General features: G+C 44.1%; 1 protein-coding gene across 1 annotated transcript in view; it reads left to right on the plus strand.

Moving 5' to 3' along the window:
- Nucleotides 1-363: 363 nt before the first annotated feature.
- The window catches only part of LOC123993895 (fatty acid CoA ligase Acsl3-like), a 42521-nt gene continuing 29133 nt past the window's right edge, over nt 364-13751 (plus strand). Inside the window, exons 1-2 of the mRNA XM_046296368.1 lie at nt 364-510; nt 1318-1484. The gene's annotated coding sequence lies outside the window, so the exon portion shown is untranslated. The remainder of the gene's footprint in view (nt 511-1317; nt 1485-13751) is intronic.

A 13751-nucleotide genomic window follows, 5' to 3' on the forward strand; every position in this document is an offset into this window, starting at 1 on the left:
TTTGATTGGATTTGATTGTTGACCTAATCCGACAGGTGTCCCCAAAGCAGCATCATGCATATCTGTATAACTTCACTCTTTGGTAGGCTATGTGGTCTATATTCTCTGCGGTACAAAGACCCGAGAAATGACACACCTACATGTAGGATATGTGTAATACAGTGTATACCCTACGTTTTATTATGATAGTAGTCTACTGTCTGAAAAGTTTCTCCGCCTTCTTCATCAAATTCCACTCAGTGCGCTCTGACCGGGAGTAACCTTTCATTTCCATCACAGACCGGCCCCAGCACGCGCCACCTCAACGAGTCCAATCAAAAGCCAGGGAATGCCTCCTGTGCAATAATACCATGACGACGCGCCTGTCACTTCCGAGCTGCGAGCAGCGACCAATATAAGCAGACAGACGATGAGGGAATTCAATTGCAATTCGTGTAATTGAATACCCAATTCATGAAATAAAAGAACGCATTCCCTTTCGACGCTGATACACCAGGTGTTTTATCCAAGGTAAGTGTCTCAATAAAGTATTATTTCTCGGTGATGCCCACTCAGCGGCAGCCGGCGATGTCCAGATGTGCATGATGCTGTGCATCCAGCCAGTCGCTGCTCGCTTTACGGTGTAGAGCAGAGCAGAGGATGGAAGACTGATTGTCCCGGTCACCTATTATCTAATTATCTGTAGGATACATAATATCTATTCCAGATAGGTGGTAATGGCATTTTAACAAACTCTTTCTGCTCTGCTCAATCAGTTTTACTCCCTTTTTAAATGATCGCTGTCATCCCTGTGGCTTGCAGATACGATTTCTCAGCAGTGCGCCCACTGACTGTTCAGATGGTCAATAATAAGTTTCACATTGATTTTAATGAATAATTACATGAATAATGACGTGTTAATGTACCTTTGTTTATTATCTAACAGAATATAACATAATAACTTGTTTTTCGTAATGGGCGTTTTTGTCGTTGTTGCCTGTCTTCACAATTGCCTTTGTGTGGACACCATAATCAACATTTTGTTTGACAAAGTCTGGACTTTATCGTTGACAAATGTTATGCATAATGTTACCAGAAGACTGTCCTGTCTCGTACCTCACTCTAGTTGTGAATATCTTGTCCACTGTTAGACTTGTTTGTACTGCTGTTGTCATTTACTTGGCTCATGGCAACTGCAATCAAATCAGGGTGGTCTATTAGAGAGAGCCTGTACTTATACACAGAGCATCTATTGTCTGCCAGGGATGGTCCGATGGGATATGTGCACAGACACACAGTTGTACGCCCTCCTCTCTTATGCCATGTTTCTGTCTGCAGGAGCTTTCTTCTGTGGAGTGTTCATCTGTGGAGTGTTCATCTGTGGAGTGTTCTTCGGTGGAGTGTTCATCTGTGGCGTGTTCTTCGGTGGAGTGTTCTTCGGTGGAGTGTTCATCTGTGGAGTGTTCTTCAGTGGAGCATTCTTCTTATGTAATAGGTTTCAGAGGGTAGGTCATAGGCCTATATCATTCACCGGAGGGTATGGTTATATATTTTGGTTGAATGTTTGAGGTCCATCACTTGGCAGCATGGCATTCATATGCTAAATGTCATGGTCTGCTATCCCTACGTCCAGGCTCATGTATCCTAAACTCAGCAGTGTGGGAGATGGCAGAGAAAGGAAGATATCATAGAGAACCTTTAGTTTCAGATTAGGCTAGTTGTTTTAGTGGTTGTCTGGTATGTTTACTGTCTAGTTGCTTGCTTCTGCTACCACTCAAACCCTAAGAAGAAAAGCTGTAGTCTGAGCCAGATAATCCATTCCATTGTGTGTTGTGTTATCACATTCAGTGAAAACATGCTTTTCAAAGCTTTTCAAGTATGATTACGCCATTATTTGGAGAAGTCTGTGCACACATGGGCTCATACACAGGCTCACACACACAGGCTCACACACACAGGCTCACGCACACACACACACACACACACACACACACACACACACACACACACACACACACACACACACACACACACACACACACACACACACACACACACACACACACACACACACACACACACACACACACACACACACACACACACACACACACACACACACACACACACACACACACACACACACACACACACACACACACACACACACACACACAGTCTGACCCTTCCAGTGGCTGTCCTAGCTGTGGCACTGTATCGTGAGCTGGACTGTTGGCACAATACAATGGCAACGTTGAGCTTTCTCCAGGTGGCCTGCCTGCGCGGACAAGACGAGAGGGTAGCGTGGTCACACAAAAGGCCCATTCACAATCAGTTAAGGAAGCAGTGATTCCTTCTTACTGCGGCCTGTCTGCCTGCCCACCAACTACGGGAGGAGTAATGGCAAAATATTACTCAATTAATGACTTAATTAATCCACTGTGTTATGGTGGTGTGCCATTTCCAAACCTCCTGACCTGAGGAACAAAGCTCAATTATTGAGCAATTGTTTCCCTTCCTTATTCATTATTGATGTTCTTTTGCTTGTTCTATTGGTTGAAGCTTTATAATGGACATAAGGTCAGGCACCACACCCTAATAGGGTATTTAACCCCCTTAATCATATCACAATCAACTTTTACCAGTTAAATGTGGACACAAATATATTTTTTGTATACTTTCCCCCCCAGAAATATTGTATGAAAATATGCAAATTATAAAATATTTACATATCATATATAACACAAATTACATTTTCTGGACACAGGAAGAATTCAAGCTAAATATTTTGGTTTCATTTTGTTAAGACACTCCTGGACAGGACTTACACATTATTACCGATTGTGAATAGATCTTGTTTTAAATCTTTCTATCTGTAGAACACTAAAGAAAAGTACGTAAAACAAATTTTTGGCACATTTTTCAAGAATCTAGAATACAATTTGACAACCTATGAACAATTCCCTGTGTATAAGTCTGGAGAATATGTCTAAGGATAACCACACAAGATGTGGTGAATGTAGATGCTTTAGAAGCTGAGGAAAATGAGTTGGCGCGTGTCATGCTGGTATAAAGGATTTTGGAGACAGGCGCAGGAATACACCATATGGGTTTTTAATACACCCAAAACAAACGCGTATACAAAAACACTGGGCTGTACACAAACAAAAGAGCGAAGGTAATCCTCATTGAACGACACGGGACGATTCCCGTAATACACCATATATAAAGTACGCAGCATAACAGCTGTACCAACGCATAGGTACTCACACCTCCAACAGATATGGGAACAATAACCGACAAAGACAGAGGGAACAGAGGGCGCATATATAACATACTAATCAGGGGAAATGGGAACCATGTGTGTGTAATCAGGCAAGACAGGCCGGGGTTGATGATAATGAATCCCGTTCAGTGAAGCCTAGAAATCCATTGACGTAGACCTCCGGAACTGGTGAACAGAATGGGGGGGGGGGGGGGGGGTATCCGTGACAGCAACAAGGACACTGAATGAGAAACACCTATTTGGAAAACATTCTCTATGAAATTAAGTGTGATTCAATGTGATTCAAGTGTGATTCAATGTTGTGAGCTTTGAAATGCTGTATGTCCATTTAAAAGGGGTTACAATTCATAATATTGTGATGACGGTAGTATGATAAACTACTGAATATATACATTTCATCAAGCTTTTGACATTTTTACTTTTTGGAAAATACTAATATTAATGGACCAAAATGCCAAAAAAAATGCAAAATTGATAAGTACATGCAAATATGTCATTTTAGCCTGTGATGCCTGCTCCTATCACGAGCAGGCATCACAGGCTAAAATTCTGCCTGCTCCTATCACAAGCAGGCATCACAGGCTAAAATTCTGCCTGCTCCTATCACGAGCAGGCATCACAGGCTAAAATTCTGCCTGCTCCTATCACGAGCAGGCATCACAGGCTAAAATTCTGCCTGCTCCTATCACGAGCAGGCATCACAGGCTAAAATTCTGCCTGCTCCTAAATTCCAAAACAGGGCTCGTAACCTGCAGCCTCGCCCATCTGGTGGAGGGAGAGAGAGGAAGGGAGAGAGAGTTTAACTTGTTAGTCAGGTTTCTCAAGCAGGGAATCCCAATGCAGTCAGAATATGTCAATACGCCAGTGAGCTGTTAGCAGTGCAGAGATGTGTCACACCTTTCCGACTATGTTTCCTCCTCACCTATAGGCTACTTTCTTATCTGTCTGTCAATAAAGCATAAACCATACAGGAGGGTCACTGTCCTTTAAAAAGAAAGAGAGATGAACCCCAGATCTCCTCATGGCCTCCTTCACCAGGACTCCTCAATGCCTTCTTCACCAGGTCTCCTCATGGCCTCCTTCAGCAGGTCTCCTCATGGCCTCCTTCAGCAGGTCTCCTCATGGCCTCCTTCAGCAGGTCTCCTCATGGCCTCGTTCAGGTCTCCTCAATGCCTTCTTCACCAGGTCTCCTCATGGCCTCCTTCAGCAGGTCTCCTCATGGCCTCCTTCAGCAGGTCTCCTCATGGCCTTCTTCACCAGGTCTCCTCATGGCCTCCTTCAGCAGGTCTCCTCATGGCCTCCTTCAGCAGGTCTCCTCATGGCCTCCTTCAGCAGGTCTCCTCATGGCCTCGTTCAGGTCTCCTCAATGCCTTCTTCACCAGGTCTCCTCATGGCCTCCTTCAGCAGGTCTCCTCATGGCCTCCTTCAGCAGGTCTCCTCATGGCCTCCTTCAGCAGGTCTCCTCATGGCCTCCTTCAGCAGGTCTCCTCATGGCCTCCTTCAGCAGGTCTCCTCATGGCCTCCTTCACCAGGTCTCCTCATGGCCTCCTTCACCAGGTCTCCTCATGGCCTCTTTCACCTGGTCTCCTCAAGGCCTCCTTCACCAGATCTCCTCATGGCTTCCTTCACCAGGTCTCCTCATGGCCTCATTCACCAGGTCACCTCATAGCCTTTTTCACCAGGTCTCCTCATGGCCTCTTTCACCTTGTCTCCTCATGGCCTCCTTCACCAGGTCTCCTCATGGCCTCATTCAGCAGTTCTCCTCATGGCCTCTTTCACCAGATCTCCCCATGGCCTCTTTCACCTGGTCTCCTCAAGGCCTCCTTCACCAGGTTTCCTCATGGCTTCCTTCACCAGGTCTCCTCATGGCCTCATTCACCAGGTCACCTCATGGCCTCCTTCACCAGGTCTCCTCATGGCCTCCTTCTCCAGGTTTCCTCATGGCCTCCTTCTCCAGGTCTCCTCATGGCCTCCTTCACCAGGTCTCCTCATGGCCTCCTTCACCAGGTCTCCTCATGGCCTCCTTCACCAGGTCTCCTCATGGCCTCCTTCACCAGGTCTCCTCATGGCCTCCTTCACCAAGTCTCCTCATGGCCTCCTTCACCAGGTCTCCTCATGGCCTCCTTCACCAGTTCTCCTTATGGCCTTCTGCTTTGTTCTGAGTCTTAGTACTCTGGCACCTGCCAAGGCTCACACAAGTCACGGTGTTGACACAGCCTCCTCTCCTCCTCATACAACACTACCTTTGTACTCTCACCTATCACCTGTAGTCAGTCTCACTTGTGTTTTAATACCAGACAGCCATCCCACTGCGGTTAGCCCCTTCTCCTATGTGATGTTATAAGTCATTTCCCAGTCTCAGATAGAAAAAGCATTGGTCAGTCAGTGTATCCAACCACTGGAACAGTCACACATAACATAAGTTTAGTCATCCATTTGATTGCTAGCTAGTCAAATATTACAGCAATAACCTACGTGTGGTCACAGTTATGAGTTCCAACACCACGGTGCAAACAGTTGGAGTTTTATCAGTCGTGTATAGTTTTTTCTTCCCTCCCAATACGCAGAGTCATCGGCTTAGCCGACCTATTGAGATCATTTGTTCACTTTAGCCTAACAATTCTTCACTTCAGCCACTGTGCTTTCGACCTTGGGTTCCAGCGGCAGCCCAGACTACTCCAACAAACTCCAACAAACCCCAAGACTACTCCAAAGAACCCAAAGACTACTCCAACAAACTCCAACAAACCCCAAGACTATTCCAAAGAACCCAAAGACTACTCCAACAAACTCCAACAAACCCCAAGACTATTCCAAAGAACCCAAAGACTACTCCAACAAACTCCAACAAACCCCAAGACTATTCCAAAGAACCCAAAGACTACTCCAACAAACTCCAACAAACCCCAACACTATTCCAAAGAACCCAAAGACTACTCCAACAAACTCCAACTATTCCAAAGAACCCAAAGACTACTCCAACAAACCCCAAGACTATTCCAAAGAACCCAAAGACTACTCCAACAAACAAACTATTCCCCAAAGACTATTCCAAAGAACCCAAAGACTACTCCAACAAACTCCAACAAACCCCAAGACTATTCCAAAGAACCCAAAGACTACCCAACAAACCCCAAGACTATTCCAAAGAACCCAAAGACTACCCAACAAACTCCAACAAGACTATTCCAAAGAACCCAAAGACTACTCCAACAAACCCCAAACCCCAAGACTATTCCAAAGAACCCAAAGACTACTCCAACAAACTCCAACAAACCCCAAGACTATTCCAAAGAACCCAAAACTACTCCACCCCAAGACTATTCCAAAGAACCCAAAGACTACTCCAACAAACCCCAAGACTATTCCAAAGAACCCAAAGACTACTCCAACAAACCCCCAAAGACTAAACAAACTCCAAGACTATTCCAAAGAACCCAAAGAACAAACCAAAGACTACTCCAACAAACCCCAAGACTATTCCAAAGAACCCAAAGACTACTCCAACAAACTCCAACAAACCCCAAGACTATTCCAAAGAACCCAAAGACTACTCCAACAAACTCCAACAAACCCCAAGACTATTCCAAAGAACCCAACTATTCCAAAGAACCCAAAGACTACTCCAACAAACTCCAACAAGACTATTCCAAAGAACCCAAAGACTACTCCAACAAACTCCAACAAACCCCAAGACTATTCCAAAGAACCCAAAGACTACTCCAACAAACTCCAACAAACCCCAAGACTATTCCAAAGAACCCAAAGACTACTCCAACAAACTCCAACAAACCCCAAGACTATTCCAAAGAACCCAAAGACTACTCCAACAAACCCAACAAACCCCAAGACTATTCCAAAGAACCCAAAGACTACTCCAACAAACTCCAACAAACCCCAAGACTATTCCAAAGAACCCAAAGACTACTCCAACAAACTCCAACAAACCCCAAGACTATTCCAAAGAACCCAAAGACTACTCCAACAAACTCCAAGACTATTCCAAAGAACCCAAAGACTACTCCAACAAACCCCAAGACTATTCCAAAGAACAAAGACTACTCCAACAAACTCCAACAAACCCCAAGACTATTCCAAAGAACCCAAAGACTACTCCAACAACAAAAACCCCAAGACTATTCCAAAGAACCCAAAGACTACTCCAACAAACTCCAACAAACCCCAAGACTATTCCAAAGAACCCAAAGACTACTCCAACAAAATCCAACAAACCCCAAGACTATTCCAAAGAACCCAAAGACTACTCCAACAAAACAAACCCAAGACTATTCCAAAGAACCCAAAGACTACTCCAACAAACTCCAACAAACCCCAAGACTATTCCAAAGAACCCAAAGACTACTCCAACAAACTCCAACAAACCCCAAGACTATTCCAAAGAACCCAAAGACTACTCCAACAAACTCCAACCCCAAGACTATTCCAAAGAACCCAAAGACTACTCCAACAAACTCCAACAAACCCCAAGACTATTCCAAAGAACCCAAAGACTACTCCAACAAACTCCAACAAACCCCAAGACTATTCCAAAGAACCCAAAGACTACTCCAACAAACTCCAACAAACCCCAAGACTATTCCAAAGAACCCAAAGACTACTCCCAAACTCCAACAAACCCCAAGACTATTCCAAAGAACCCAAAGACTACTCCAACAACAAAAACCCCAAGACTATTCCAAAGAACCCAAAGACTACTCCAACAAACTCCAACAAACCCCAAGACTATTCCAAAGAACCCAAAGACTACTCCAACAAACTCCAACAAACCCCAAGACTATTCCAAAGAACCCAAAGACTACTCCAACAAACTCCAACAAACCCCAAGACTATTCCAAAGAACCCAAAGACTACTCCAACAAACTCCAACAAACCCCAAGACTATTCCAAAGAACCCAACAAACCCCAAGACTATTCCAAAGAACCCAAAGACTACTCCAACAAACTCCAACAAACCCCAAGACTATTCCAAAGAACCCAAAGACTACTCCAACAAACTCCAAGACTACTTCCAAAAAGACTACTCCAACAAACTCCAACAAACCCCAAGAACCCAAAGACTACTCCAACAAACCCCAAGACTATTCCAAAGAACCCAAAGACTACTCCAACAAACTCCAAGACTATTCCAAAGAACCCAAAGACTACTCCAACAAACCCAAGACTATTCCAAAGAACCCAAAGACTACTCCAACAAACCCCAAGACTATTCCAAAGAACCCAAAGACTACTCCAACAAAACAAACCCAAGACTATTCCAAAGAACCCAAAAACCCCAAGACTATTCCAAAAACCCCAAGACTACCCAAAGAACCCAAAGACTACTCCAACAAACCCCAAGACTATTCCAAAGAACCCAAAGACTACTCCAACAAACCCCAAGACTATTCCAAAGAACCCAAAGACTACCCAACAAACTCCAACAAACCCCAACTATTCCAAAGAACCCAAAGACTACTCAACAAACCCAACAAGAAGACTATTCCAAAGAACCCAAAGACTACTCCAACAAACTCCAACAAACCCCAAGACTATTCCAAAGAACCCAAAGACTACTCCAACAAACTCCAACAAACCCCAAGACTATTCCAAAGAACCCAAAGACTACTCCAACAAACTCCAACAAACCCCAAGACTATTCCAAAGAACCCAAAGACTACTCCAACAAACTCCAACAAACCCCAAGACTATTCCAAAGAACCCAAAGACTACTCCAACAAACTCCAACAAACCCCAAGACTATTCCAAAGAACCCAAAGACTACTCCAACAAATTCCAACAAACCCCAAGACTATTCCAAAGACTATTCCAAAGAACCCAAAGACTACTCCAACAAACTCCAACAAACCCCCCAAGACTATTCCAAAGACTATTCCATTCCAAAGAACCCAAAGACTACCCAAAGAACAAACCCCAAGACTATTCCAAAGAACAAACTCCCAACAAACTCCAACAAACTCCCAAGACCCAAGACTATTCCAAAGAACCCAAAGACTACTCCAACAAACTCCAACAAACCCCAAGACTATTCCAAAGAACCCAAGACTATTCCAAAGAACCCAAACTATTCCAAAGAACCCAAAGACTACTCCAACAAACTCCAACAAACCCAAAGACAAGACTATTCCAAAGAACCCAAAGACTACTCCAACAAACTCCAACAAACCCCAAGACTATTCCAAAGAACCCAAAGACTACTCCAACAAACTCCAACAAACCCCAAGACTAAAAGAACCCAAGACTACTCCAACAAACTCCAACAAACCCCAAGACTATTCCAAAGAACCCAAAGACTACTCCAACAAACTCCAACAAACCCCAAGACTATTCCAAAGAACCCAAAGACTACTCCAACAAACTCCAACAAACCCCAAGACTATTCCAAAGAACCCAAAGACTACTCCAACAAACTCCAACAAACCCCAAGACTATTCCAAAGAACCCAAAGACTACTCCAACAAACTCCAACAAACCCCAAGACTATTCCAAAGAACCCAAAGACTACTCCAACAAACTCCAACAAACCCCAAGACTATTCCAAAGAACTAAAGACTTCCAACAAACTCCAACAAACCCCAAGACTATTCCAAAGAACCCAAAGACTACTCCAACAAACTCCAACAAACCCCAAGACTATTCCAAAGAACCCAACAAACCCCAACAAACCCCAAGACTATTCCAAAGAACCCAAAGACTACTCCAACAAACTCCAAGAAAGCCAATCACTACTTCAACAAACCCAGATTGTGTGTGTTTCCATGTGTCCATGGAGAAGGAAAAGGAAACAGAGAGCCAGTGGGCGGTCAGTAACCTCAACAGTGTATTAGTTCATTATAGTGACTGTGAGTGTGCTATGGCACTGCTAGATGTGCTGGGTAATTGTACACCAGGCCAGCACAGAGGGAGGATGATAATTATGGGAGTTGCTGTCTCACTCTGATTTATTCATGAGTCTTTAGGGAGCATTTTGGAGAGGGGATAGTGTGTGTGTGATGGAAGGAGGGGGAAGGATGTCGTGCTGCTGGAGAGGAGTTGAAGTTGAGCTGCTCTCTCACATCTCACATGAATAATGAATGACTGCTGCTAAAATAGCCTGCTGAGGTCTAAGGCTAATTTAGTAGGTGTGTGTGTGTGTGTGTGTGTGTGTGTGTGTGTGTGTGTGTGTGTGTGTGTGTGTGTGTGTGTGTGTGTGTGTGTGTGTGTGTGTGTGTGTGTGTGTGTGTGTGTGTGTGTGTGTGTGTGTGTGTGTGTGTGTGTGTGTGTGTGTGTGTGTGTGTGTGTGCGCGCATGCGTGTTTGTGTGTTTTGTTGCTTGTTATTATTTCTTAGTTGAAACTCATGTCAGAAAGACAGAGACTTACAAAATCAGTTTGAGCAGCAGGACAATGCTATGGATCAGTGGCTAGGGAAATTAGCTAGAAAATGGGCTGCATGGACAGACATGGCACAGCATTAGCGCCCAACCATGCAAGATAGCATATCATCGCTACCATTTGTAGCTCAATGTCTTTAGCCTCTCTGGGGTAACCATCAGAGATGGCCATGGAGAGGGAAGAGGAGCATGGCTTCCAGTACCATGGACAGTTACCCAACACTAGTATCCTCAGAAGTTGGAGGTAGCTATCATCATCCCTGTTAACACACACACACATAACATAACCTATTTCACACACATAATCCTCAAATAAATCACACACACAGAATCCCTTTCAGTGAAAGTTTCACACACATTTGTTTTCAATCTGGTATAAAGTAGTAGAGCACCTTTCACCCAGTTGAGGATTTGTGTTGAAATCCATTCTGAGTTAACGTGACTCATTCAGCCCCCTTATTTCTTTCTTTCTCATCCCCCTTTCCTTGCCCTCCCACTCTCTCTGTGTCTGTCTCTTTCACTGTCTGTCTCTCTTCCTCTGTCTCTGTCTCTCTTCCTCTGTCTGTCTCGCTGTATCTCCATCTCTCTCTCTCTCTCTCTCTCTCTCTCTCTCTCTCTCTCTCTCTCTCTCTCTCTCTCTCTCTCTCTCTCTCTCTCTCTCTCTCTCTCTCTCTCTCTCTCTCTCACTCTCTCACTCTCTCACTCTCTCTCTCTCTCACTCTCTCTCACTCTCTCTCTCTCACTCACTCTGTCTCTTTACTCTCTCTCTCTCTCTCTCTCTCTCTCTCTCTCTCTCTCTCTCTCTCTCTCTCTCTCTCTCTCTCTCTCTCTCTCTCTCTCTCTCTCTCTCTCACTCTCTCACTCTCTCACTCTCTCTCTCTCTCACTCTCTCTCACTCTCTCTCTCACTCTCTCTCTCACTCACTCTGTCTCTTTATCTCTCTCTCTCTCTCTCTCAACTCAACTCAATTCAAGGGGTTTTATTATCATGGGAAACATACAGCACCTTACGTTACTGACTTATTCTAAAATTGATTAAATATATATTTGTTCAGCAATCTACACACAATACCACATAACGACAAAATGTTTGCAAATTTATTAAAAAATAAAAAATTGAAATACTGTTTAAATAAGTATTCAGACCCTTTACTATGAGACTCGAAATTGAGGTCAAGTGCATCCTGTTTCCATTGATCATCCTTGAGATGTTTCTACAACTTGATTAGAGTCCACCTGTGGTAAATTCAATTTCTTGGACATGATTTGAAACGGCATGTCTACACACCTGTCTATATAAGGTCCCACAATTGACAGTGCATGTCAGAGCAAAAACCAAGTCATGAGGTCGGAAGAATTGTCCGTAGAGTTCCGAGACAGGATTGTGTCGAGGCACAGATCTGGGGAAGGGTATCAAAACATTTCTGTAGCATTGAAGGTCCCCAATAATACATTGGCCTCCATCACTCTGAAATGGAAGAAGTTTGGAACCACCAAGACTCTTCTTAAAGCTGGCTGTAGGTCAAACTGAGCAATTGGGGGATAAGGGCCTTGATCAGGGATGTGACCAAGAACCCGATGGTCACTCTGACAGAGCTCTACAGTTCCTCTGTGGAGATGGGAGAACCTTCCAGAAGGACAACCATCTCTGCAGCACTCCACCAATCAGTCCTTTATGTTATTGGCCAGATGGAAGCCACTCCTCACTAAAAGGCACATAACAGCCTGCTTGGAGTTTGCCAAAAGGCACCTAAAGGACTCTCAGACCATGAGAAACAAGATTCTCTGGTCTGATGAAACCAAGATTGTACTCTTTGGGCTGAATGCCAAGCTTCACGTCTGGAGGAAACCTGGTCCCATCCCTACAGTGAAGCATGGTGGTTGCAGCATCATGCTGTGGGGATGTTTTTCAGCAGCAGGGACTGGGACACTAGTCAGGATCGAGGCAAAGATGGAATGGAGCAAAGTACAGAAAGATCCTTGATGAAAACCTGCTCCAGAGTGCCTAGGACCTCAGACTGGACAACGACCCTAAGCACACAGCCAAGACAATGCAGGAGTGGCTTCAGAACAAGTCTGACAGAGGTTGGGAGGATCTGCAGAGAAGAATGGGAGAAAATCCCCAAATACAGGTGTACCAAGCTTGTAGCGTTATACCCAAGAAGACTCAATGCTGTAATTGCTGCCAAAGGTGCTTCAACAAAGTACTGAGTAAAGGGTCTGAATACTTAGGTAAATGTGATTTTTAAAATTTTATTTTGTAATAACTTAGCAACCTTTTCTAAAAACCTGTTTTTGCTTTGTCATTTTGGGGTATTGTGTGTAGATTCATGAGGGGGAAAAAACAATTGAATCAATTTTAGAATAAGGCTGTAACTTAGCAGAATGTGGAAAGAGTCAAGGGGTCTGAATACTTTCCGAAGACACTGTACATTTACATTTACACTAATTCTTTGTGGGTTTGTGTAATCTGAGGGAAATATGTGTCTCTAATATGGTCATACATTTGGCAGGAGGTTAGGAAGTGCAGCTCAGTTTCTACCTCATTTTGTGGGCAGTGTGCACATAGCCTGTCTTCTCTTAGAAGCCAGGTCTGCCTACAGCTGCCTTTCTCAATAGCAAGGCTATGCTCACTGAGTCTGTACATAGTCAAAGCTTTCCTTAATTTTGAGTCAGTCACAGTGGTCAGGTTTTCTGCCACTGTGTGCTCTCTGGTAAGGGTCAAATAGCATTCTAGTTTACTCCGTTTTTTTGATAATTCTTTCCAATGTATCAAGTAATTCTCTTTTTGTTTTCTCATGATTTCTCTCCCACTGTCATCTGTCATTGCATCGTGAGTTGTATTGGGTACATGGGGGTAAAAGACGCATGTACCCTAGGCCTTTCTCTCAGCCATAACCCAACCCCCTCCCTTCACTCTCTCTCCATCTCTTTCCCCCTCACACTCTTTATCACGCTCCCTCTGTTTCGTTTCCCCCCTGCGCTTTTACTCTCTTCTAACTTCACCTCTCTCTCTTTCTATCTACACTACATGACCAAAAGTATGTGGACACCTGCTTGTCGAACATCTCATTCCAAAATCATGGGCATTAATATAG

The sequence above is a fragment of the Oncorhynchus gorbuscha genome, linkage group LG13, assembly GCF_021184085.1.
Source record: "Oncorhynchus gorbuscha isolate QuinsamMale2020 ecotype Even-year linkage group LG13, OgorEven_v1.0, whole genome shotgun sequence".
Lineage (NCBI taxonomy): Eukaryota > Metazoa > Chordata > Actinopteri > Salmoniformes > Salmonidae > Oncorhynchus > Oncorhynchus gorbuscha.